The 25,562-nt window shown below is 40.7% G+C and overlaps 1 protein-coding gene across 4 annotated transcripts in view; it reads left to right on the top strand.

Moving 5' to 3' along the window:
- Window positions 1-3,160: 3,160 nt before the first annotated feature.
- LOC139752677 (unconventional myosin-IXb-like) overlaps window positions 3,161-25,562 on the top strand; it is a 186,465-nt gene continuing 164,063 nt past the window's right edge. For 2 of the 4 annotated variants that reach the window (XM_071668454.1, XM_071668451.1), the window contains exon 1: window positions 21,002-21,120. The gene's annotated coding sequence lies outside the window, so the exon portion shown is untranslated. Of the gene's footprint in view, window positions 3,181-21,001; window positions 21,121-25,562 lie in introns of those variants that run through there. The other 2 variants (XM_071668453.1, XM_071668452.1) reach the window with 2 other exon arrangements.

The following is a 25,562-nucleotide window of genomic DNA, read 5'->3' as shown; positions in this document are numbered from 1 at the left end:
ATATATATATATATATATATATATATATATATATATTTATATCTACCTATCTATCTATCTATCTGCTTGTGTGAAAGTATTCCTGTAAATACACTGAAAAGATACCGCACAAATGTACATGTATACACTGCTAGAAAGTTGTTCTGCGTTGAAATAAGGAATATATTTAATCATCGAAACCGAAAGGAACTTTGGAGTGATTATTAAATAGAATACCAGATCAACCAAAAAGAAAAAAAATTATGAAAGAAATATAGCGGCGAATGAAGACAGAAAGGAAAGCAATATATCCGGTGGCACTGCACAGTAGACTTGCTTTAGGCAAATTCTCGTTGTTACCCTTAGGTGGGAACTCTTCCTCACACACCACCAATAATGAAATACATTAGTGTAACCAGTTGTGGTTCTACTGATCTAATTAGTACTAACATAAAACAGTATTGTCTTCACCTTTGCAAGAAATTCTGTTGTTTTATGCAACACCGAAGGTTCAACAAACTTCTGATCGCTTTATTCGTCCCTTCACTGCTGACCCTCGAAACATGATCATCAGCGATAATAATAGAAAAAGAGGGGAAAAAAAAGAAGCCTGTCTTAAACTCTTGACCTCACGCTTTATCGAAACAAAACGGAAACCGGTAAGCGTTGAGGCGGAAATGCAGCACAAAGCTCAACCTAATTACAAGAACTGGTCCGCGGAAATGGACACCCCGCAAAGTAACGGACAGAAGTAGTTGGTGGTTCATGGCGCTATGAAGACACTTCGCGGGGATTCCGTGCAAAGTCCAGGGAACAAAGGCTTAACGTAGACAACAGCGTTTGGTGGCTCAATTCTGTATTGACTCGTATATCTATGTCTTTGTAAGGATGTCCTCTTTGTGAGGCTGATATTCTAGAGCTGAATTATCGTGAATATATATCTCTATCTTTGAGAACGCCTTGTATTATATATGTTTGAAGATACAGTGTATTATGAGATTGTTTTTTAAGGATTTCATTTCATTCATGTCCCTACGTACACACTGTACTTCTCTGTATTTACATGATACGGGCAATTTTAAGTCATTTATCCAAATTACTGGTGAGTGCAAATTTCGAGTCTTTTCTCTTTAGGGTTTCGTATGTTTTGCTGCTTTTTCGACACTTATTTTCCCCACATTACATTATTCTGATTTCATGTTTGGTATTCTTATCGCTTAGAACATTTTCCTTGTGTTTTATTGTGAAGCGAGCCTACTTGTACCCATATTTCAGCATGCGGATGTAGCCACAAACCAAGTCGTCGAACTTGTGACTTAGGGATCCAGATTAATGTGGTTTTCCCAGAAAAACAGCAAAAACAGTTTAGAGTCAAATTTAAAACATCCTTTGTTGTCTGTGGTTGTATAAGTTTTGACTTGGCCTCTATTTTTATGCACAATTTGTTAATATAAATCTAAGATTATTCATTTCTTTTTTTTTTTCGTAGCTTTTCTATGACCAGTTTCTGTGAAAGGTTTCGTTACCTAGGACCTATCTAAGGCTACTGCAGCCTACTGTCAATCGCAGATAGTAGAGTCCTTTGCAGTGAGAAGTTCCTTAACGAGACTCTCCTCCCAGTGATACACAACCTCGCCAAAGGTGTAACTCGCGGTGTAACGTCGTGCGGGCGGAGCCTGGTAACACCTGAGATTATTAATCATACTTAGACATGTGAGACCTTAGCCACTTGGGGTTAATTTAGACCAAGAACGGCTAGCTTTGCTTGAAAATTCTTGAAGTATTATGCAGATATATTTTGATGGTCTTGTTCATTTAAAAAAAAAAAAAAACTGCTGGTTTGTTCAAAATGGGAAGATATGGGACAAATGACATTCATTTAAACACGTACAGTATCAACACGTTTGCTACCATCATTTCCTTCTCAGCCATCACCACCATGGTAGTACTACTGTCACCTCTGTCACTGTCATCACCACCGTTTCTACCACTACCACACACCATACACCACCACCGTCACAGATGCTAGAGGCAGCACCACGAGCGCGCACCAGGCCATTAAGAGGAGGGGATTCTAGTGTACAGTTACTTCGTCCCGAGCACGGTTACCAACCTCTGCGGTGGTGGCGCCCTCTCCAAATTCTCCACCAGTCTTTAACGTGACCAAGTTCTTTACTCCTACCGTCACCGGGCCCTCCGCCAGTTGTTCCGTCACCGTGTCTTCTGCCACTTGCATCATCACGATATCCTACAACAGTTGTATCGTAACAAAGTCTAACAACAGTTGAATCGTCAACAAGTCTAAGAACAGCTGTACCGTCCCCAGTCTCCAGATCCTCCATCTGTCAAACCGTCACTAGGTCCTCGTGCACCAGTTGCAGCACCACAACCCACATCGCTCGTACTGTTATCGAACCTTTCATCATTCGCACCCCAAAGAAGACATACTCCACAAAGCATTTCAGATGAAGTACTATGATTAATAATAACAAAATCATAACGAGACCATTTATAGCGTCATGATTGACTGATTTCAATCAACATGATGTAGGAGCGGGGCATCTCCTAGGACACAGTATGACCCAGAAGTCTGTTATTAGGAACACATTTTCGACCACAGCTGCGTCGCTCGTCATCACCCTTAATAATCCTGTATTACATCAGCATGAACATGATACCTACATCTGTGATGTCTGCTGCCGGGGCCCTACCACTTGGCGGGTTCACTAACCGATGTTATCGTACCGCATTGACATTCAGCCACAGACCCCGCTGCCGTGACACGAGAGCATATCCGGTCCATCATGTACTCTCCTCTATGTTTAGGGCTACATGATTAAAAGAAATTTTACTTCAACCCTTTTGTGATGCAATAAGATTTTTTCTTTATTTAGAATCGAAATTCGTGTAGACAGAATTCCAAATGTGTAGGATCCGCTTCCTTTGATAAACCCTGGTGGCCATGTGGAGGTAGTGGAGATGGTGTTGGGTGAGCGCGCGTGGCTTCCAGAGGAAAGCCTGAAGGACGTCTATGATAGCTCTCTCACACGCAGGATACTGGACTAAGATGCTCTACTATCGCCGCAGGAATAACCCAGAAACACTATCTTTGAGGGGGACAGAGAGAAGGATACATATGTCTCGTGGTTTTGACCCATATTTACTCTCATTCACATAGATAAGAACGGATTACAAAATATGGTAAGGTTTATTTTCTTGTTCTTGACTTCGTCACTAAAGTTTAACCAATGCAGAAGTCCCCAAAAGGCAGAACATCCAATTTGCATAACGTTGAATGCATATATATGTATAGTTATTCAGGTTTGCTAACTCATTATAAAAGTTATTAGAATAGCTACATTGTAAGTTACCCCTCTATGTATTTCGTCCCAGATATTAAACATGACGTTCAGATATGAATTAATTGATAAACTTAAACAGTAGTTGACTTTTCTGATTTTGAAAGACTGCTATATCATCATAAAATAAGATTGGCCGGTTTAATGTATCAAAGAAACTTGGGACACAAGTTCTTACAACAAATTTGACACATGAGTTCTTTTACTATGGAAATGTTATTTTGGTATTTGAGATTAGCATATATATATATATATATATATATATATATATATATATATATATATATATATATATATATATATATATATATATGTATATATTCTTCTTTCTTTCAAACTATTCGCCATTTCCCGCATTAGCGAGGTAGCGTTAAGAACAGAGGACTGAGCCTTTGAGGGACTACCCTCACCTGGCCCAATTCTCTGTTCCTTCTTTTGGAAAATTAAAAAAAAAAAACGAGAGGGGAGGATTTCCAGCCCCCCGCTCCCTCCCCTTTTAGTCGCCTTCTACGACACGCAGGGAATACGTGGGAAGTATATATATATTCTCCATTTCCCGCGTTAGCGAGGTAGCGCCAGAAGCAATGAAAACTTTATACGTTCATGTTATTGGTAGTGCACCATATATATATATATATATATATATATATATATATATATATATATATATATATATATATATATATATATTAAAGACACCATCGATTACATGATTACATTCACCAGATGAGCTTATTGTGATCTTATTATCATCCGACTCGACAAACTTGACCTTCGACTTCTAACCTTAAAAGAGCACATCTATGAGTTAAACTTGTTGATGTCGTACATTCCCCAGTTATGGTCCCAACAAAGACAAACAGACAGACGGATACACGATCCTCAACGCCCCGCCTACGGCATGGCGTGAGTAATATCATAATAAACCAGCAGACCCGCCACTGGGGTTGGAGACTAGGATGGCCGCAGAGTTGCCGCACGTTACACTCCATTGGAGAGACTGTATTTACTCATATTATAAAAAGCAATTTTACAGAACGTATCGTACTTTCCTCCTTTCCAGATCCGAGTGAATAATCATCTAGAAGGAAAATAATTCCCCTGGGTAGACAAGCAAACGTTTTAATGTCCGTGGTTACATATAATGTATAATGGTCTTTTTAAAAGCTAGTAAAGTGATTAACGGATGATAGTGGCATACAGTACGTGACTATGCAAGACAGAGAAAAAAATTTCGATTAAGATTTTTTTCATTTTATTCTTGCCTTATGTTTTTGTGAGTCTGACGTTGGCCATGCTAAGATAGGCCACAAGGGACCATCAGCTGTTGTTGCCTTAAGTTCATAACTCTCCTGTTTGTTTGCTTAATTATTCAGGAGCAGCAAATTGAACCCAAACTATGAGACTCCTTCAAAGGCAGTAAGTCTTAATATTGAGAGAGAGAGAGAGAGAGAGAGAGAGAGAGAGAGAGAGAGAGAGAGAGAGAGAGAGAGAGAGAGAGAGAGAGGATTGGGGACGCCATTCATGCATTGATTTCCTGAATGGAAGTCAAAAGTTTAAAACGAAAGGGACAGAGGATATAGACGGAGTGAGATAGAAGAGAAAGACACAAGGAAAGAGAAAGGCCAGAGTGAGAGGAGAGAGAGATTAATAAGAAAAAGAGACAAAAAAGAAGTAAAACAGATAGAGACTTAACCTTGTGATACTTGGATGCTTCACCCTCTCGGACCATAAGCGGCTACCATCAACTTGAGTGTTCTGCTAGAACTATGCATGTTTGCAGCTTTATCTCAAAAGTCCATCGTAGTACGAAGTTGGTGTAGTGACTGATGGTGCAGAGGTTTCCAAATAAAGGAATGAGGTGAGCAACTCTACTTATCGGGCTATATAAGTTATCAGAGTGTGTAAACACCACTTGACTAAGAGGGCTAAGTGCCGGTTTACGTTGATGCTTGACCCTTGACTGTGTTGAGCCACTGGACCATAATGCCTCTAATATTTATCATTTCTTATACTAATAATTATTTGTTTGTAGTATAAAGACGTAATATTTCTTATTGAGGTTTTTTTCACATATCGCTGAATTAAATATGGGTTGATGCTACATTAGCAGATAATGTTTTTGTATTAAATGTCTCAGTTTAAAAGCATAATCAATAAAGTGTGACCTATACTGGGTACTTATGAAAATTTTTATCAAAAGAAAAGTTTCCGAACAAAATATTACACGAGGAAAGCATCACCCAAATTCATGCTACTTTTGTCTTCATCTTTACTCGCTTCCAAGTTCACAGTAATCTATAGTCATTTAATTGAATATAGCTTAGTTTTACCGTTGTTCACTATTTTCCAGTACCGGACCTCCACCTTCATGGTAGGAACCGCATTATGATTAGAGTGAATACTTCCTGGTGTTACCAAGGACCTTTCTGAAGGCTCCTGCAGCTCAAAGCTGCGCTGCTTCCAGTAGTGGGGAAATGCACGCCTTTGGAGTCGCAAGTTCCTTAATGGAACTATAGTTTGTGATAAAGCTTAGCCAAGGAACTTCTTCACTCGCGATATTACCTCTACACATGATAATTGGTGTACACTATGTGCCACTGTGCCCAAGATAATCGAACCTCGGTCCTTCTGTATAGTGGCCAGATAGCCTAACCCATGGCCCAAGATGAGCTTCACGCATAATTACGAGGTGGAAATACTACCGCTCACGATCTGGACAAGAGAAGGCTTTTTAATCGACTCCCAAGGCGCTACTGTAATGTTTATATCTCTAAACCATGTAATGTACACATGATATCTATTGAAAACTGTTTACCGTTCAGTACCCCGAGAATCGAACCCCGGTCCATCTGTGTGGCAGCCAAAGTTCTTTGACTGTGACTGGGAGTACAATTTGGCCGAGGAACCTTTCTCTCCATAGGAGTCCACATTTTCCTGCTACTGGAAGTAGTGAAGGAACTAAAGCTTTAGATGTGTGTGTGTGTGTGTGTGTGTGTGTGTGTGTGTGTGTGTCTGTGTGCGCGCGCGCGCGTTTACGTGATTCCTTTGTTGCGTAGCGCTTTAAACGCTGTGACGTAATCTTGTTTTTGTACTGCTTCGGTATTTGCAGTCGGAGGGGAGAGTGGTTATGCAAAGAATGATTGCATAGGCATCAAGGAAGGTGTCGCTATGTAGTGAGAGTGTGTATAGTCTTTGAATTATATCTTGCAAAGTTGATGATCAGTTGTTTTTATTGGTGATTATAACAAAGAACGTGACAGAGTTAGCGACACGGACTGTATCTACAGGTGTAAAGCCGAAGTAACAAACCAACCGGGACAGCAAGTGTGTTGCGTGGTCTTGGGTTACAGTGGCTTTGATGAGCACGTTGGCTTAGGTCTGGTGTTGCCTCCAGGAGCTGTGACGAGTGTATCGGGCAGGGGTAATGCAGCTGGGTCCACTGTGAGAGTGTTCTTACCTCGGTGTTCAGTGTCTTGTCACAATAGCAGCCACTATATCGAGTAGACACGAGTCATTGTGTATCGTAGAAGGATACCGCGTGTTATAGTGTTGAGGTTTAGCAGATGCCGTTAGTGATTGCCCTTGTAAAATGTGGTTTTATATGTCCATTTTTTTTTTTTTTTAAGCGCAATATGACAGGCTCTGATAGTTCACGCTGACTTCCACACATTTCAGTAACAGGAACTCACATTCCAAAGTGAGGAAGTGATAAGATATTCAGGTTATGAAGACATTTTCATATTGGGTTGTACTTTAGTAAGTCTTGTTGTGTACAAATATGTAATGACCTTAGAAAAAAAATATTGACCTCTGTTGTATGTAAATATGATGGGTGAATGAGAGAGAAAAGCAGAGACTACTCGATCACCCTAACAAAGGTAGAGGAGGCACCAAGCCTGTGCGACACTGTTAAAAGAGTTCTGTGTATATCCATTTTCATTAGGCAAAATATTCATTTTCCTCAGACCTAATGGCCTTCCTCGTAAGTCGCTGGCCGTTATATCTAACGAACTGTGCACTCATTCATTATACACCTTTAAATGATTATTGATAGTTGATATCAGTTCTAGAAAGTGAACAGTTCAACTGTTTCTCACCTTTCCTTTATTTCTCTTTTAAGTTTTTCAGGTCTCTCCTTTTTTCCTTGCCTTTCAATTTGCCTCTTGGGACAATAGTCTTACTTGTGATCAAACGCACATGGACCATATGCACAGTGGAAGTGTATATGGTCTGATAATCACCCTTAACAAATGAAGATGGAAAGTTGTTTTTTTTTTTTTTTCGGAAGGTTTAATGTTGCTTGATGGTGACGACCTCGGTGACCATCGCGGTTGATAGGCCTTTAAACACGCAAACAATCAGCCACCAATAGAGCTGCGTGGGCTGCATGCATGATAAAAGTGCATCCGATCTTAGAATTATTCTTAGCACCTGAAGAAGGTGTTCAGGGTTTTTCAGTTGTGGAAGTAGCTATACGTTGTCGCCCTTATTGACCCTGGCAATCGATAGGCTTAATGCCCAAACAGCCAACCAACCAAGAGAGCGCGCCAGCATCGAATTGATCACTCACTTTTGGGGGATAAAGTAATTTAGCACATTTTACACCTGCAGATAAATGAACCCACTACACTACAGTTGCACAAGGGCCAACTAGTGATGCGTGCTGTCACTGATAAGAGCCCGTGCCAAGCTTAGCCTTGACTAAGCTTAGCAAATAAACAATAATACACACACTAATAGAGCATCTCTAAGACCTAAAGGTGTCAGAGATTTTGCATTTGGTGGACGTAGCTTCACGTTGACGGTCTTAATGACCCTGGCGGTTAATGAGCCTGAAGCTCTAACAAACCAACCAACATCACTACTCGACCACATACAACGGAAGTGTCCTTCCGTAAACGCATGTTGGTTTAAGTCTTCATTTCAAAGTGGATTTTAACATTCCTGAAGACTGAATGACGTACATGGCAATGTTTACGTAATAGGGTTCCTTGGTAATTCTTTGAAAATATTTCTGGCAGTATTGCAGAAGGACGCTTGGGCCTTAGTTTGACTTCGTTGCTTAGATGTCTATTTCTGTTACACTTGATATTTTACCGAAGCATTTCACATGTTTTGGTATTGTTTAACGATTTGACTCGGTGCATGGTATGTGTCCTCGGCTGGGATGTCTGAATGTGTGTGGCTGTTACCAGGATGGAAAGAAGGGGGAGACATACTGTTTGATGAGAGGAACCTAAATGTTCTGGATTTGAACACAACAGTTCATAGGGGACAGAATGGTTCGAAAATGTCTCGGGATGAAGTCTAGGGTGAGTGACAGGACAAGAGCGAAAGAATGGTTGGTACTTCTGATGAAGAATAAGCTGTGTGGCTGTATCAGAGTGAGTGTACGGGAGTTAAAGGTTGATGTGGTTTAGACTGAAAGAATACTGTGAGAGTTAGATGGTTGTTAGTGCTTATGTACATACCTTGTAGTGAGAGAGCTGAAGACGAAAGTATATTTCGTGAGGTGCACAGTTAGTACTGTACCAAGGATGGATAACGTGACATTTGAGGGTATAACTGAAGGACATGGGTCTCCGATGTATATGAAAATGGGAGAAAACAACACACTTGGGCCCAGGTCATATACCACCCTCTGGTAACTGTTTTATGTGAAACAACGATACTTGTTCTATGGATCAAATCATATGAGTGGATAATGTTCTTAATGATGAGTTGATTGTCTGATGATAGATAAATGTCCTTGTGTACATTGGGCATATGTACATTTTAACAGTGAAAATAAAAATGTACATTCGTTCTGCTACGAAGCTACACATTAGCCGTGGATCGGGAGCTTCTGTCCCAACAATGTTCATGAACGGAATTAGCGGTAGATGGGAGAGTTGAGATGTATGAGGATATCAGTAGCAAAATATTTGCTGAATAGTCGTTTAGCTGTGAAAGGATTTGCTTCAAGACTTCATTAAATCCAACCAATTTCATTTATTGTTATCAAGATCCCCCATTCTCCCTTACTTTTAGATATGCTCCACCGATATTGATGTAGGAGTCGCTAGCTCTGCGCTGAACCACTGCTTCTCTCCCTCCCTCCCACACACCTCTCCCACACACTCCTCCCTCTCTCCCACGCACCCCACCCTCTCACCACCGCCCAAAACTCACCCATCCCCCTCGGCCGATTGATTATGCTAATATTTTGGCTTCTCTGTGCATGATGGCCACACTGGTTGAGACCCTGTCACTGCTGCAAGATGTGTAGGGTCTGAACGAGATGTTCTACCCATGACGTGAGAACATGTAATTTCATAGCAAGGTTGATAGGAGTGCTGAGGAATGTGTGGTATGTTCTGAGTGCAAGCTGTGTGAGTGCATGGCAAGGTGGTGTGTTGTGAGTGCATGGCAAAGTGGTGTGTTGTGAGTGCATGGCAAAGTGGTGTGTTGTGAGTGCATGGCAAAGTGGTGTGTTGTGAGTGCATGGCAAAGTGGTGTGTTGTGAGTGCATGGCAAGGTGGTGTGTTGTGAGTGCATGGCAAAGTGGTTTGTTGTGAGTGCATGGCAAGGTGGTGTGTTGTGAGTGCATGGCAAGGTGGTGTGTTGTGAGTGCATGGCAAGGTGGTGTGTTGTGAGTGCATGGCAAAGTGGTGTGTTGTGAGTGCATGGCAAAGTGGTTTGTTGTGAGTGCATGGCAAAGTGGTTTGTTGTGAGTGCATGGCAAAGTGGTTTGTTGTGAGTGCATGGGAAGGTGGTATGTTGTGAGTACATGGCACGGTAGACTTCTTATATGAGTAGTGCGTTTTGTGTGTGTGTGTTTGTGTGTGTGTGTGTGTAAGATAGGTACATGAAAGGGCAGCAAGCTTTAGCTGGGTGTGACGGGTGCATGGGAGTGCAGCAAGCTTGAGCTGGGTGTGACGGGTGTATGAGAGTGCAGCAAGCTTGAGCTGGGTGTGACGGGTGTATGAGAGTGCAGCAAGCTTGAGCTGGGTGTGACGGGTGTATAAGAGTGCAGCAAGCTCTGGGAAGTGTAGCGTGGGCGTGGCATGTGGGTGTAGAGGTGAGGTGAGGGAGGCAGGTTATCGATCACCTGTTTGGCTGTCTTCCCCTCCCCCTCCTCCCACCTCCTGGTGAGGGGGGGGTGGGAGAACTGCCGTACCACCTGCCCCGCCGCCTGCACCACCACCTGCCCCGCCGCCTGCATGCCAGCATCCATCTCCAGTCATAACATAATGATTTTTGTAAAATTTCCAAACCTCATCAATTTTCCCGTGAGAACCTGGGAGAAGACCTCATGGCACTAAACCTGTTCTGGTTCCGGTGTCTTGACGTGCTGCCTAGACTGGTCTTGGCTCTGGTTAACTCGTTGAGTACGACGACACGACCCTTGAGCACGACGTTACGACTCTTGGTAACGATGGCCTGGCCTCTGGCCTGACCGTCGTATCAGAGGGTCGTACCATCGATCCAAAGGAGTTATTGCTATGGAGCTTGTGTGGTCGTAGAGGAAAGTCCGGCGTCCGGTCTCTGTAAAGTGGTAGGGCCTCTTCCTCTGTATGTACGTATGACTTTGGCCTCATTGTGAAGGAGTCGCTCTCATACCCAGACTACTACTACCCCTTGCTTTGATCACCGACTGAGTACTGACAGACGTGCTCCACCCTACAGCTGGAGTAGTTACCCTCCTACCCCTTCTCTGACCAGTGCTGTTATCTCCGACAGATATGTTAAGAGCAGAACCAACTTCCGGGAAGCGAGCCAATTGCTCATTAAACCGCATTTGTCATCCTCCGGATGAGTCACTTCAAGAATTGGCTCATATCCGTACGAAACAAATTCTATCCAGTGGTGTCTATCTGTGATGAGATCCATGCTATCGTAGTGACTCCTCGAGATGATCCTCCCCAGACACCTGATGATACAGGGATTCAGTCGTCTTCCCTCAGTAAGAATCACTGTGCAAGCCCATTAAGAATGCCAGGGAGCACCAGCTTCTTAAAGTCAAGTATCTTCGTCTTTTATTCAGATACCCGCGTCATCAAGTGCATCGGATGAATGAGTCTAAGTCAAGCCAAGGCGTCTTCTGACCTACATACACACTACACCTAATAACACTTTAGTTCTCACACCACCGTGATAGCCCGGCACACAAAAGACGCAGCACCTAATGACTCAAGCAGTTGAGATGAGAAACATAAAAAGTTCCCCGTGTTTCTCAAGACAACAGGCGCACTCCTTGTGTTTATTATCGCTCGTTGTGAATGATCCGCTCTGACTGGAAGTAAAGGATAAACTCAACCCTGCTAAAAGTTTGCGTCATCACATTGGAAGCAGCTGGCTTCTTCCTTCATCTGGCTGTTGACATACGTCATCAACGACCGTAAACAGAAAGACATTGAAATGTAAACTATGGTGATTTATGAGCTCGTAAAAGACTCGTTTGTTTCTCTATCTGTTCCAGGAGCTTTTTCATTGTAACGTTGCTTGGTATGTCGGGACGGAACATTTGTTTACCATAATCGTGTTACGGATAATCTGGCTTTATATAACCGTCCAGTATTAGTCATCAACTAGTACATCAGTTTATATGGGTTCCTTGTATGGGATATAGACATGGTTGCACCAATGATGGTTACTCGATTCTCTACCGATGAAGCATAATCGCCTCCGCAACTAAAACTTAATGACGCATGCCGTTAGAATGACAAACTAGAACCAACTGGTTAAAGAAGACAGCATATTAGCTTTTATGAATCATATGCAAGTAGCTAGGAAGTACCAAGCACAGTTGACAGACGTCACTACATTCTTTCAGAAGCAAGTTCCGGGTCGCCAGGAACACGCACTAGTAAAGTGTCGATGACGTCACTACTGTGCGAGCCAGGAACAAGAGCCACATCGTACATGAAGGGGAGGGAAATCAGGTGTTGCTGGGAACTGCGATTCATTGTTGAAGTTATATCTAGATGCTGGAGGTACAAAGGCTGCTTAGGAGGGCTTTACCGAACCTTGGAATGTCTGTTCATCCTACGGGTAGCTTATAAAAGACGTTTATGTAAGAAAAAAATATCAAAGACGTGAAATGCTCCTTGCAAAGAAGTTATGTATCGTCCCCACAATTATAGATGTTTATAGAAGAGTATCTAAATAAACTAGGAGCTTGTCGCAACGACCTAGGCTATAGAGGGACTGTCTGCTTAGTGTCGCTCTGCTTGAGGTACAGGGGAAGAGGGGCGCCGCTTCCGCTGAGTTGGGAAGGTAGCGAAGCCATAGTGAGAAAGGAGAGGGTGGCCTAATGCGGACTTTCTTGTTTGTAGTCTTTTTAGGAAGCTGACTTACTTTCAAAGACTGCGATGGAGGGCGTTAGTTCTCGAAATTCTGAGAGAGGTTAATCTTATTAATCACGGCTTATCGAAGATAAGGTGCTTAGCATGCTGAGTAAGTGGGACTTTGAAGATTGTAAGAAACGTAGACCTTCAGGATATATTAATCTTAATCAGAGATCACTATTTTCCACAAACAAGGTTCTAATCCCTAAACAGCTCTTGTTTCTCAGCTGTAACCATCAGTAGAAGCGACGCTGGACCTCTCCTTGATGGTCCACACACATCTTCGAATATTACCAGGAGGCTGACCGGGGGAGATCGAATGTAGCAGAGGCATTATCAGGGCGTAAAAGTGGAAGAGTGAATGACGATACAAGTTTCACATGGTGAATCAGCTTGTAATGTAGACCAAGTAGATGTGAAGTGCTTTAGCGACCGTGGAAAGCTTTGATCAGGAGTGAGTGTACTTAAGGTGACATAACCTGGGTAAAGTTACAGAAAATAGAGCAGTGTAACTAGGCTAGGCACCGTACAGATATTTGGCCTGAATAAACTGATTAATTATAAAGTTGGCGAGAGTCCGTTCTGGCTCTGGTATTGCAATTCCAACCCCTCAATTCCTCACTTGCTCTTACCTACCACCTTTCCATCTCCCATACGCCCTCATCTCTCACTCGTCCTCCTTCCTCAATTCATTCACTTCTATCAGCCTCGTTCCTCACCTCTTGTGGACCCTTCTCTATCAATTATTTTCTGATATTCGCTGTCGTCTCTCACTTGCACTTTCTTTTTCGGTTGACATTGCTCTTCTCACCTCTTACTTGCCCTCTGCTTTCACTCGCTGTCACCCTTCAATCGCTCCATTGTACTTGCGATATGTATGCTTCCATACCTGTGCTTATGTATGCAAACCTTTGAATATACGATCTTATGTTTATGTGAATGAATGCAAGCACATAAATGGAATCACAGATTCTCCTGCGAGAATTCGAGATTTTTTACTTCGAGAAAATAATAAACACGTCGAAGGAACTAAAAAAGGAAACGAATTTTTCTTGTAATCGATAGAGTTTTTCAGATCTTTAGAAACCTAAGGAGATGCGCTTGATCAGATATGATTTTCTAAACCCAAAATAAGAGAGACTGGCAGAATGTAATATTGACTTTCGGTTAAGTTCACTAGTAACAGCGGGAGTTCATTTCTTTACAGTATGGAATTGGAGTGGTTGGTGCAAATTTGAATGCTATAAGTTTTTTTTTTGTGATCAAGCTTGGTGAAGGTTGAGCTTGTCTTAAAGTTTCAATGTATGAAATATCGCAGGACTTATCTTAAGAGACAATATAGTTTTGCATGTTCGCAAGTGCGTGTGCGGTGAATATACTTATGATGATGTACAGATAGTTCTAATGCCGCTGTGACACCAGATCGCATTCACACTAAAACAGATTCTTTGACATACGTAGACTCGCATGAACTATGCACGAACACACACACGCATGCTCACAACAAACATGTACTGTGAAATATTACAAATTTGTTTACACAGTCCCCGGAAGCTGCGTGGTTCAAGCACGCTATCTAAATGCTTGGCGAAATTAACAAAGGACAAAAGGGCGGTGAGCGTGTGTGATTGTGGCGGAAACAGTGTGGTAACAAGAGGTCGGAAGCCTGACTTCACTTCGGGAGTCACTTGTCATGTCAGACATGCATGAAGTGACTGTGACAAACGGGCCACACAGTAACATCTATCGCAAAATTTAACTTACGCGAAATATCTGTCTATTATGTCATATGAATTTTGGTGTTGCCGTAGAGATAGAAAAGAAAAATTAAATTCTTGTCATCTGTTTCAGGATGAATCAAGACGTTTTTTCCTGTGAAATGAATATATATATATATATATATATATATATATATATATATATATATATATATATATATATATATATATATTATCTTTTTTATTATACTTTAACGCTGTCTCCCGCGTTAGCAAGGTAGCGCAAGGAAACAGACGAAAGAATAGCCCAACCCACCCCCATACACATGCATATACATAAACGCCCACATACGCACATATACATACCTATACATTTCAACGTAGACATACATATACATACACAGAAATATACATATGTACACATGTACATATTCATCCCTGCTCCATTCATCCATTCTGCCGCCACCCCGCCATATATATATATATATATATATATATATATATATATATATATATATATATATATATATATATATATATATTATATGGGAGGGTATTGATTGAGAGGGTGAAGGCATGTACAGAGCATCACATTGGGGAAGAGCAGTGTGGTTTCAGAAGTGGTAGAGGATGTGTGGATCAGGTGTTTGCTTTGAAGAATGTATGTGAGAAATACTTAGAAAAGCAAATGGATTTGTATGTAGCATTTATGGATCTGGAGAAGGCATATGATAGAGTTGATAGAGATGCTCTGTGGAAGGTATTAAGAAAATACGGTGTGGGAGGCAAGTTGTTAGAAGCAGTGAAAAGTTTTTATCGAGGATGTAAGGCATGTGTACGTGTAGGAAGAGAGGAAAGTGATTGGTTCTCAGTGAATGTAGGTTTGCGGCAGGGGTGTGTGATGTCTCCATGGTTGTTTAATTTGTTTATGGATGGGGTTGTTAGGGAGGTGAATGCAAGAGTTTTGAAAAGAGGGGCAAGTATGAAGTCTGTTGGGGATGAGAGAGCTTGAGAAGTGAGTCAGTTGTTGTTCGCTAATGATACAGCGCAGGTGTCTGATTCATGTGAGAAACTACAGAAGCTGGTGACTGAGGTTGGTAAAGTGTGTGAAAGAAGAAAGTTAAGAGTAAATGTGAATAAGAGCAAGGTTATTAGGTACAGTAGGGTTGAGGGTCAAGTCACTTGGGAGGTGAGTTTGAATGGAGAAAAACTGGAGGAAGTGAAGTGTTTTAGATATCTGGGAGTGGATCTGGCAGCGGATGGAACCATGGAAGCGGAAGTGGATCATAGGGTGGGGGAGGGGGCGAAAATTCTGGGAGCCTTGAAGAATGTGTGGAAGTCGAGAACATTATCTCGGAGAGCAAAAATGGGTATGTTTGAAGGAATAGTGGTTCCAACAATGTTGTATGGTTGCGAGGCGTGGACTATGGATAGAGTTGTGCGCAGGAGGATGGATGTGCTGGAAATGAGATGTTTGAGGACAATGTGTGGTGTGAGGTGGTTTGATCAAGTAAGTAACGTAAGGGTAAGAGAGATGTGTGGAAATAAAAAGAGCGTGGTTGAGAGAGCAGAAGAGGGTGTTTTGAAATGGTTTGGTCACATGGAGAGAATGAGTGAGGAAAGATTGACCAAGAGGATATATGTGTCGGAGGTGGAGGGAACGAGGAGAAGAGGGAGACCAAATTGGAGGTGGAAAGATGGAGTGAAAAAGATTTTGTGTGATCGGGGCCTGAACATGCAGGAGGGTGAAAGGAGGGCTAGGAATAGAGTGAATTGGAGCGATGTGGTATACCGGGGTTGACGCGCTGTCGGTGGATTGAATCAAGGCATGTGAAGCGTCTGGGGTAAACCATGGAAAGCTGTGTAGGTATGTATATTTGCGTGTGTGGACGTATGTATATACATGTGTATGGGGGTGGGTTGGGCCATTTCTTTCATCTGTTTCCTTGCGCTACCTCGCAAACGCGGGAGACAGCGACAAAGCAAAAAAAAAAAAAAAAAAAAAAAAAATATATATATGTATATATATATATACATAATCCCTGGAGCATCCTAGAAAGTCATTTTGGAGATCTACATTGAGACATTGGTGACAAAGGAAACTGATAAAAAAAATTGACATCGCTTTGGTCGATTCATATTCCCAAATTGATCATCACGGGAAAAGGCTTAGAAAAACTAAATGCATTTGGAGACACCTTGAACGAAATTTCGCTGACGCGCATGCCCGTGTGTCTACCTTTCTCGAAAAGTGGCCATTGACACGTACATAGACAGACTGACGCATGAATTTTGAACAGTATGACCAATAGCTTTCTCTAGACCCAGGTAAGTCAGCTATTATAAGATCATTTTCGAAACGTTTTCCGATATGATTAGCAATAGCCTTCTGTTTTTATTAACAATGGCATCACTTCTCTTTAACCCAGGGGTTTTGTTAGGGAAGGGGGTAGTGGGGAGGGATGAAGGAAGGGCCAAGACGTCGGATTCGGGAGCGCCAAATTAACCACCAGTTCGCCAAATATTTATATCTTCTTATCAACCCAGGGCTCATTGAAATGTTTATATTATACTTGACATCAGATGTATCATATCTAAAGAAATCCCTTGGTATCCATCTCGAAGATAAAGGGCTTTTTTTTTCTTTTTTTAAGGTGTACGGGCGCCAAAAGTATGTTTTGCTCCGGGAGCCAGACACCATCACCCCGCTAATGCATCTTCCCTTTCTGGAGGCGGCTGTTTTGCTGTTCTGTCTTTGTTTTGAAGATAATGATTTGGTAACTGCTCCCGTGAGCTGTCTGGATGTGACCTTGCCACCAAGACATATGGATCCGAGGCGCACGTATGGGGAATGCTTCCCATTGTGTTTGTGTAGATATCAGCCACTCATGCATTGACTATACTGATACCGACTTTTTCTTTCGACCAACCATGCTGTGGATTCTCTTCCTTCTTTCTCCTTTCATACATCCTCTGTCTAACCTTTCTACCTTGAAGAGTCAGGTTCGCAAACATTTACGGGGCCCTGATCAATTTCTGTATTTTTTTTCTCTTACTTTTTTTTCCTTTCTCTCGAGATGGCCTTTGACTGGGACATGTACTGTCCGTATCATGTCGGTCACTACAAACGAAACATGTATCATGTATATGTATATGTATATATATATATATATATATATATATATATATATATATATATATATATAAATATATATATATATATATATATATATATATATATATATATATATATATATATATATTTCATTTATTTATTTTGCTTTGTCGCTGTCTCCCGCGTTTGCGAGGTAGCTCAAGGAAACAGACGAAAGAAATGGCCCAACCCACCACCCCCATACACAATGTATATACATACACGTCCACACACGCAAATATACATACCTATACATCTCAATGTACACATATATATACACACACAGACACATACATATATACCCATGCACACAATTCACACTGTCTGCCTTTATTCATTTCCATCGCCACCTCGCCACACATGGAATACCATCCCCCTCCCCCCTCATGTGTGCGAGGTAGCACTAGGAAAGGACAACAAAAGCCCCATTCATTCACACTCAATCTCTAGCTGTCATGCAATAATGCCCGAAACCACAGCTCCCTTTCCACATCCAGGCCCCACACAACTTTCCATGGTTTACCCCAGACGCTTCACATGCCCTGATTCACTCCACTGACAGCACGTCAACCCCGGTATACCACATCGATCCAATTCACTATATTCCTTGCTCTCCTTTCACCCCCCCCCCCCCTGCATGTTCAGGCCCCGATCACACAAAATCTTTTTCACTCCATCTTTCCACCTCCAATTTGGTCTCCCACTTCTCCTCGTTCCCTCCACCTCCGACACATATATCCTCTTGGTCAATCTTTCCTCACTCATTCTCTCCATGTGCCCAAACCATTTCAAAACACCCTCTTCTGCTCTCTCAACCACGCTCTTTATATTTCCACACATCTCTCTTACCCTTACATTACTTACTCGATCAAACCACCTTACACCACAGATTGTCCTCAAACATCTCATTTCCAGCACATCCACCCTCCTGCGCACAACTCTATCCATAGCCCACGCCTCGCAACCATACAACATATATATATATATATATATATATATATATATATATATATATATATATATATATTCTGTCGCTGTCTCCCGCGTTTGCGAGGTAGCGCAAGGAAACAGACGAAAGAAATGGCCCAACCCACCCCCATACACATGTATATACATACGTCCACACACGCAAATATACATACCTACACAGCTTTCCATGGTTTACCCCAGACGCTTCACATGCCCTGATTCAATCCACTGACATCACGTCAACCCCGGTATACCACATCGATCCAATTCACTCTATTCCTTGCCCTCCTTTCACCCTCCTGCATGTTCAGGCCCCGATCACACAAAATCTTTTTCACTCCATCTTTCCACCTCCAATTTGGTCTCCCACTTCTCCTCGTGGCGGGGTGGCGGCAGAAATGGATGAAGGGAGCAGGGATGAATATGTACATGTGTACATATGTATATTTCTGTGTATGTATATATATGTATACGTTGAAATGTATAGGTATGTATATGTTCGTGTGTGGACGTGTATGTATATACATGTGTATGTGGGTGGGTTTGGCCATTCTTTCGTCCGTTTCCTTGCGCTACCTCGCTAACGAGGGAGACAGCGACAAAGTATAATCAATAAAATAATATATATATATATATATATATATATATATATATATATATATATATATATATATATATATATATATATATATAAATATATATGTGTGTGTGTGTGTGTGTGTGTGTGTGTGTGTGTGTGTGTGTGTGATGAATCCTCTGTGCCGCTGTTTAACGAAGCCTCCACTCCCACTAGATAAGGAATCCTCCAATGCTTCTGCTAGGTGACGAAGCCTCTGTCGTTGGTCGACGAGGGTTCCATAACGCTAGGCGATGAAGGCTCTGTCCTGCTGGTTGACAAAGCCTCTAATCCTGCTAGATAATGAACTTCCCATGGTCTTTGGTGACGAAGCCTCCATGCCGTTGGATGACAAAGCCTTTAATCCTTACATGTGGTGTTTGTTTGTAACCACACGCGCTCGCGATATTTACTGTTTCTCGGAGTAATGGAAGTGTAAATATAAGGCAACGACGACCAAGAGTCAGCAAAAGTTAGTTGCTACTAGTGTAAGAAATGTCCAGATTTTTCAGTAACGGAGTTGGATTTCTCGTAAGATTCTTGCCCCTTTCAGAGTTCTGGTATGATAATGTAACTAATTATATATATTAGGAATACTTATGGATTGTAATGCTGCACAACAAAATTTATGAAGAACGTGTTTTGTGGTAGCTACTGATGTAATCACTGTTCCGACACCTCCTGAAATGCTGACAGGAAAATATAGCCATGGCCGGCCCAAGCCTTTGGGGTCTAGAGCCGTTCCCTTTGGGTGCATTCCAAACATGCCCCCCCCCCCCCCCACCCTTCTCAATCACGAGCTCTAGGGAAGGTCCTGAGGAAGGTCTCCGCTAAAAAATGAAAATTAAGTTGTCTGGGACATTACTTCCTGCTTTCCGAAGGTTGCCCTATGATGGTCTGGACGACAGGACCCCCTTATTGGTCGGGGTTCTACACTGATCGTGTCGAGCGTATAGGAAGGGCCAGTCCTGAATAAAGCTAATTTAGTTAAAAATGTGGGATTTATTCCATGCCTAGATAATAATCAGTTGATGTATGCTTCGTTTAACTCCAGAAGCGATTGCTATAATTGATTATAATTGACATTATTCCGTGAATGATTATAAAGACCTTGGCAGGTAAAATGTTTCACATTTATAACTTTTTTGTCTTAATATTATGATTTGAAGGAATTTATCTGTATTTTGAATGAAACTGATATGTTCATGTTCAGCATACAAAAACGGAAGGTGTAAAAGATGATGGGATGTGTGTGTTGTGAGAATGAGACAAGGAAAGAAGATTGTCGCCTCACGTCAAGATATATATTTAAGTTTGTATAACTCGGAAGAATTTTTTTTTTGGGGGGGGGAGGGATCGTGAAATATTGAAGTTACCAGTTAAGGATAATCTTTAGAATGGTTTTTGTCAATTCTGAAAGAAGGTTGGTTATAACCTCAGTCACGTGCGTGACCAAAATATATGAAACACTACGCAAGACTGAGAAAACGTGGTGACAGGAAGCCATATTACGCTCACCTTATAGTAATGTCCAGATGCTTCACTTTGTGATAGCGCTCCGCCACACCCTACTGCGCTCCTTCACAGTACCACATAGCTTATCCGTAATGAATTCAACAAACTATACAAAATCTGACAGTAGTGAGATGACTGTGTGTATTTTTTTTTTACATAAAACAGCTGGGTGCATTTGGATTTATTTCGCCATTAGCTAGATATTCTTATGAATTACTTTATCCAGTTTAGTCTCTAAAGTTCAGTATTAATTCAAATGAAAAATGATATATAATTTACGTAAAGGTAGGCGTTGAATAAGGTTTTATTTGTAGGAAATGATTATAATTTGAAGCGTAGTTGTGGTTGTCGCCGTTAGATGGCAGGCAGAGTTAGTTTACTCAGCAGTGCACGGGGGTGCAGCACGCCTTACTCTATCATGTTTTGTCTAGATAACTGCCTTTAGTAAAGCAACCATGGTAGATTAGTGGCAAGTGAGGTAGAGTGTGGTGAACAATGATGCTTAGAGTATAAGATTTGGAAGGGAGAATGTGCAAAGCAGAAAATAAGGACTTCTTGGTTGTGAAGGTGTATCAGTCACAGCCTGGAGAAGCAACAAGTGAAAAGCTGGCGTGAAGAAAATGTATTGTTATATTCTACGCATTGTTGCAGTCTTTTTTCGGATAGTGTTGTATCAGTGTAACGAGTGAAATTAATGAAAAAGTAAATGGGGACGTATTCAAATGCCTACACTATAAGGAAAATTGTGAAAAGCGCTGCAAGATGAAGTCTTGATTGGCGTTGACTTGCGGCCGCGGAGAGGTTAGCGAGGTGGTCTGGTTAACTCAGCCAGACTTTGGCTAATGTTGGTGTCATGATCTTTTGTATGATGGCACAGGCCTAGGATTTAGGACTGTCATATATTTATTGAAAAAGATCTAATTAACATGCTATAGTGTAAGTATGGCACATTATCTTGAAATCCAAGGTGCTGGATACAGGAAGAAGTGAAGCAGTTGAGTATTCCAGTTACACTCATTTAGTAATGTTGGTGGATTAAAGAACATATGTATTGAAGTGCAGTGTTCGGATATGTGTTTTACAGCTTTATACTGAACAGGTTCACTGTGCCTCCATCTGAGAGGAAACATTAGTTATAAAATGCTCTCGTGATCAAGTGCATAGACCAGAGAAGTCATATGTTATTAAGTTTTAGAAGGTACTGTCAGCTGTCAAGTTTAGACTATACATTTTATTTACCATTGATATTACTAAGATTCATGCAAGGTTATTGGATTTTCAGACACCTCTCGCAGCTTCTTGTCCAAAGTGTCTTGGTAGACTCATGGTTCAGAGTCCCTTTGTAGATTGAATTGTATTCAAAAGTGTACTTTTCTGTGTTGAGTCAGCACTGGGGAGGGAAGTACATGTTCGCATGCTGAGTAAAGCACATGCTTGAAAATTTCATGCTTTTGAGTAGATGATAGATTCTGTAAAAACAACTAACAAGTAGATTTAGTAATATAGAAATGCTTTTTTAGTAGGGTTATATCAGGCACCTAAAGCTTGACATTAGTGACATTTGCGAGTAAGTGACCAAGAGTTACTAGGGAGTAATTACCAGTGAATATAATCTTGCTTCATGTGTCCTATATGAGTGAGAGTTGTTCTGTGTACTGCTGATGGTTGTGTACAGAATGATAATATCAAAGATTTTTTTATGAAGACAAAATTATAGTTTAGGATTTCCAAAGCATAGCCAACTGAGGAGTAGATTTGATTGCTATACATTGGTAGTATATTTCAAGGAGAATATAATAAGGCCTTTGGAGTGTAATTAGTATTTTTATCAATGTACTATAGTATGCACCATGATAGTGTGAGTGCACTGAAAGTCAGGAATAATATAGGGTTATTTGATGTGGTAGGTGAAACACTTTTTGAAATCAGTAGATTTCGAATATACTTCACCCAACTTTCGGTAGGGATGAAGCTTTATGTTGAATTTCAATGGCATCATTGATTTATTGCATCTCTTAATATTGTCTGCATTCCTTACATGATGAAGTGTGCATTCATGAATAATCATAGTGTTACCAGAGAGCTTGTTACAAAGAAATGGCACAATGGTATACTTGCAAACTTCAAGATGAGAAATATCAAAAGCTGTTTGCCTTTGACTGCACACACTTGAACATACATGGCCTTGGCAAATGGATAGAAGTAGACCATAACAATTATATTTTTGAAATCACATTGAAAGCACTCTCTGGTTGAATGTTATTTTGTTGGCAGGTTTCAGTTTAGCTGTATATGATATATCTTCTCTTTTGACACCTCTGGGGTATATTAAAGTAGACTGCTCAGAAGTGGAGTTCCCGTGGTGAGGGTTACATAAGGGTAATTGGTTTAACTAATATAACCCAACACTTCTCCTAGACTTTCAGATAGTGATGGGTATGAGCTCTCCTGTTGCTGATTATTATTGTAGTATTAATGTAATTGTTCATACAGAAAAGAACATCTTTATGGGTATATTTCTGGTGTTATAAGATAGTGAAGATATAAAGTGCCAACTTAAAACCTCAGATATGGAAATGTGAAGGAAGATAACATTCACTTATAATTACTCCTTTGCTACTCATTCACCAATTTGCAATTTTCTGTCTCTGATTTAACCCTGAGGACTGTAGTTAACTATTTTCTAGCTTCATTCAGCAATGCAAAGTCTTCCACGTAATTACTTGTGTTGAAATTATTGTCTTCGGTATCAAAAGATCTTAGAAAAAGCATAAGATTTAAGTTTGAATGCATAATTAATTAGTATTATGAAATTCCCTTTAAATTGTTAATAGGAAAATTAACTCTAAGTTATTCATTCATGAATTTGAATTTTTCAAACAATAATTAGTACTAGTATCATCTGTATCTAAATAGGTTTAGAATTTTATATCAAATGCTTAAAGCATCAGTCATCATTTAAAAGAGGTCCAAGATTCATTTTCCATTTGATTATTTTCCTCAGTGCTGAAGTGTAGCCAGGGTAAGGTTTTCAGTGCATTAGAAAATTTTTTTCTTTAAGTATAAAGTTAAGCTATTCCCATTCTTGCATTTTTTTGTGTATGATGCCATGGTTACATTAATCAAAGGCTATTCTAAGTTTTTGTTTTAAGATTTATGGAATATGAGTCTTGTTACTGAAGTTATGTAAAGTTTATTTTTAAGAATTCAACCCCAAAAGTAGGTATTACCATGCAATTTACCTTACATTTTTTGTGGTCCAGTCCCCCCACAGCTAGGATTTGAACCAAGCTTCGGAATTGAGTTGTTGGTTGAGCAAGCTGTTGGAGAGTTTGGTGTTGTACATTTTCTAAATACTTAAACATGGCTAATTAACCTTTTTCTTGTGTATACCCCAAAGTGTTTCTAATAGCAGGCAGTGTGTTGAACTGTTTGTACCCCAAAAGTTCCAAATGTTTTCTCTTGTTTTGCCTTTTACGGCAGTAATGTTTTACAGTTTTCCAAGCCAGTTGTGCCAGTAAGGAAATATCTTTGATTTAGTTTTGGAACATTACCTTCCAGGAATTACCAAGCATAGATTATGATATGGTATACCCCTCCTGTCTGTATTCTAGAGTACAACCTTGTTGGTTTCAGTCCTTCCCAATATTTCATATCTTTTACAGCATCATTGTAAACTGTGAACGATCTTTACCTCTGCAGTCTTCCTAAATAGCCCTGAAACAATGAAATATGAGGTTGCATGAATAGGTTAAACCTAACAATGTAACATACAGTAATCCAGAAGTAAGATCACAAGAATTTCCTTCAGTTTCATCATTAATGTGCATGTCATCACATCAACATATTCTTTTTGTTGTCCATTACCTATACAGTTTTGTTCTTTTGATTTGGCACTTAGGAAAGGTATGAACTGCTGCCCCAGAAACTGTGTTGCCTTGGGTATTATGAAGAATAGAATGAATTATATCTTGATATTGGGGTTAGGGGTTAGTACATCATAGTACCAGTGCTTGCTTAAAAATTCTTAAGGCTTGTAATGATACTGCTGCTGCACATTAGGGTTTGGGTCTATTTTCCTTCACTCCCTCAAGAATTAGGGCTGTAATGGGGATTCCTCCAGAATTTGGTCACTCCCAGAGGACATTATGTGCCCTTGATTTTCATAAATAGGACTTATTAGAATTTTCAGTTCTAAGAATCTTGTCCAGTAACAAAATGTATGGTTATACTATTAGTAACCCTCATATAGTCAGTGTGTAACATGGGAATTTCCTGCCCATTCACACACATAAACGTACATATAGATATCAAAATATAGACATAGACATATACATATATACACATGTACGTATTCATCCTTGCTTGCCTTCATCCATTTCTGGTGCTACCTTGCCCCACAGGAAATAGCATTGCGTTTATGTTTATACTTGTTTATGTGGGTGGGTTGGGCCATTCTTTCGTACGTTTCCTTGTGCTACCTCTCTAATACAGGAGACAGCGATTAAGTATGATAAAACAAAAATATATATTTATATTTATATGATGGCTTGAGCAAAAGATGCCTGTTGCATGAGAGGTGTGGGAGGTGGTGGATTAGAAAGGGTAGTGAGTGGTGGGATGAAGAAGTAAGATTATTAGTGAAAGAGAAGAGAGAGGCATTTGGACGGGTTTTGCAGGGAAATAGTGCAAATGACTGGGAGATGTATAAAAGAAAGAGGCAGGAGGTCAAGAGAAAGGTGCAAGAGGTGAAAAAGAGGGCAAATGAGAGTTAGGGTGAGAGAGTATCATTAAATTTTAGGGAGAATAAAAAGATGTTCTGGAAGGAGGTAAATAAAATGTGCGAGACAAGAGAACAAATGGGAACATTGTTGAAGGGGGCTAATGGGGAGGTAATAACAAGTAGTGGTGATTTGAGAA

The sequence above is a fragment of the Panulirus ornatus genome, chromosome 13 (assembly GCF_036320965.1).
Source record: "Panulirus ornatus isolate Po-2019 chromosome 13, ASM3632096v1, whole genome shotgun sequence".
NCBI lineage: Eukaryota > Metazoa > Arthropoda > Malacostraca > Decapoda > Palinuridae > Panulirus > Panulirus ornatus.
Note: the sequence above shows the minus strand (reverse complement) of the source record. Positions and strands in the feature narration are given on the sequence as shown.